Here is a 2210-nt window from a genome sequence, read left to right on the forward strand (position 1 = left end):
TTGACCTAGAGTCAGAGAAAGAATGAAATAATGACAAGCTGTAAATGTTCAAAGGCTTGTTTTTGAGCTGGCCTGGGGTGTTTCTCTCTGCACTCAAGAAAGAAAAATAGCTTTATCCATGTCCATCGTAAATCACCAGGTTAAAACTGCTTCGCACTTTATAATGACGGCGTGTCCTTCACTTCTTTGGTTGCGTTTTTTTCTGTTAAGTTTGGGTTCTGCATAACACCATCTGGGGCCCAGTGATGGCGCTGAGAATAACTCCCCTGTCAGTGGAGCAATGATGAAAGCCCCCTGCTGGTTCTGGCTTGACAGTAAAACCCCCACAACATATCCCTTAATGCACATGTTCTACCGAGAGAAACAAAAAGTTGGAAGTCCCACCTGGTTAATACACAGTAAAGAATTTCACTGTAAAAAAAACAAAACTGGCGTTACTGAACTCATGAGCATAACCTCAGACACTGATTTAAAATACCATCAAGAACAGAGAGTACTTGACAGCAGGGTTTGGCTGGTCTCCTCAGTCACCAAAGACAAGTACCTGTAAATAAATACATTTAAAAAATTAGCAACACAACATTTCTTGTAAAATATAAAAATATGAAAGACTAATGGAGGGAGAGAAAGAAACATAAAAATGAGGGGAGAGAAATGGACCAATAAACTGTTCAAGGGAGAGAGAAAATGGTTAAAGACAGGACGAAAAGTGCAAAGAAGAGAAAGCAAGAGACAGAAAGGAGAGAGGGTGGTTAGTTATAGTTTAGGGAGAGTTACCTCTGGAAAATTTGCATACAATGAAGTTAATGAAGTTAAATTGATCAATGATAAGATGCAGACATGCAATTTACAATTAATAAAAACTTCAGCAACACCTATGGCTAACTGAGCTATAGCTAGCTACAGAGCTTGCTTCACTTAACCCTATTTAGCAACCTGAACTAATGAAACAGACCTAATGAAACATCTGAAATGTCAACAGTTCAATAATCGCGGAGACATAACAACAATGGACACAATTTCGGGAGATAAGCTTAACTTTACCTCTGCTCTGTTGAACTCCAAATGGACTTCTCTGGCTGGAAGGACATGACGGAGCCGTGCTCTCCAAAGTCATGTTCAGTCATGTTAGATTACATGTTGTCACTCAAAAATGAGTAGTTTGAGGAGGTTGATCAGTAAAGAAGTGCTATCATCAAAATAGAAAATAGAAGCCCGCAGTCATCAGCAAGATGTTGATTGATAATGACTGGACTTGAGAAGGGGTTAACATTATTACATTACATTACTGTAATTTTTAAATGACTGATTTAACCGTTAATTTACATGTGAGGGATGAATATTTAACAGTATTTTATAATTATTATAAAATACAGTAGGATACTGTTGTAAATCCACTGTAAATATACAGCAATTTGTTACAGTGTAGGAAACCATATGTTTAACCACACATATGTACACAGAAAAAACCTGACTGTATATTCAACTTGATATTTCTACTCCACTACATCACTGAGGCAAATATTATTTAAATAATTTTTGCTCCATTACATTTGTCTGGCAGGTTTGGTTGCTAGTTACTTCACCGATTACAATCATAAGCTTCCTGTCAAGTGAAATTGTCTTTCTTGGTGAGATGAGAGAGTTTTCCTACTTCCTAAGATAAAGTTCAATCATTAATTATGGTGGTACCGATACATATGTTTGTGTGATTAACACAAGCAGATGTTTACACTAAATGTGGTAAACCGTGAAGTAATTCCATTAACATCTAAATAAATCAGAAGTTTCCTTCCATGGAGTGGTGTTTTTTAAAAGCCATTCTGTGACTCTATTTCTTAATCTGCCTCAAAATTTCCTGTTGATTGTGTTCATGATGTGCTGCTGAATATCTGATAACTGAAGCCATCACACTCACGCCTGCCAGAGCTGAATTTAAAAAAAGACGAAGAAAAAAATAGCCTTAGTGTTGTATCATTAAAAATATATGCATGTAATAGAATAAATAATCATGAGGGGTACAAAGCTATCTCTGCTACATTACCATTAGTATTGAGAGTATATATCAATATTCATAGTCTGCTTCACACTATTACATTTACAAGGCTTTGCCCGCCACAGTCTAGTTTCTAAAAATGGATACAGGATATTTCCTGTCCATTACAAAGCGGTAGTAAAGAGTGATCTCATTACTGTGGCTATGTTTGCCC

Source organism: Acanthopagrus latus, chromosome 17, assembly GCF_904848185.1.
Source record: "Acanthopagrus latus isolate v.2019 chromosome 17, fAcaLat1.1, whole genome shotgun sequence".
NCBI classification, from domain to species: domain Eukaryota; kingdom Metazoa; phylum Chordata; class Actinopteri; order Spariformes; family Sparidae; genus Acanthopagrus; species Acanthopagrus latus.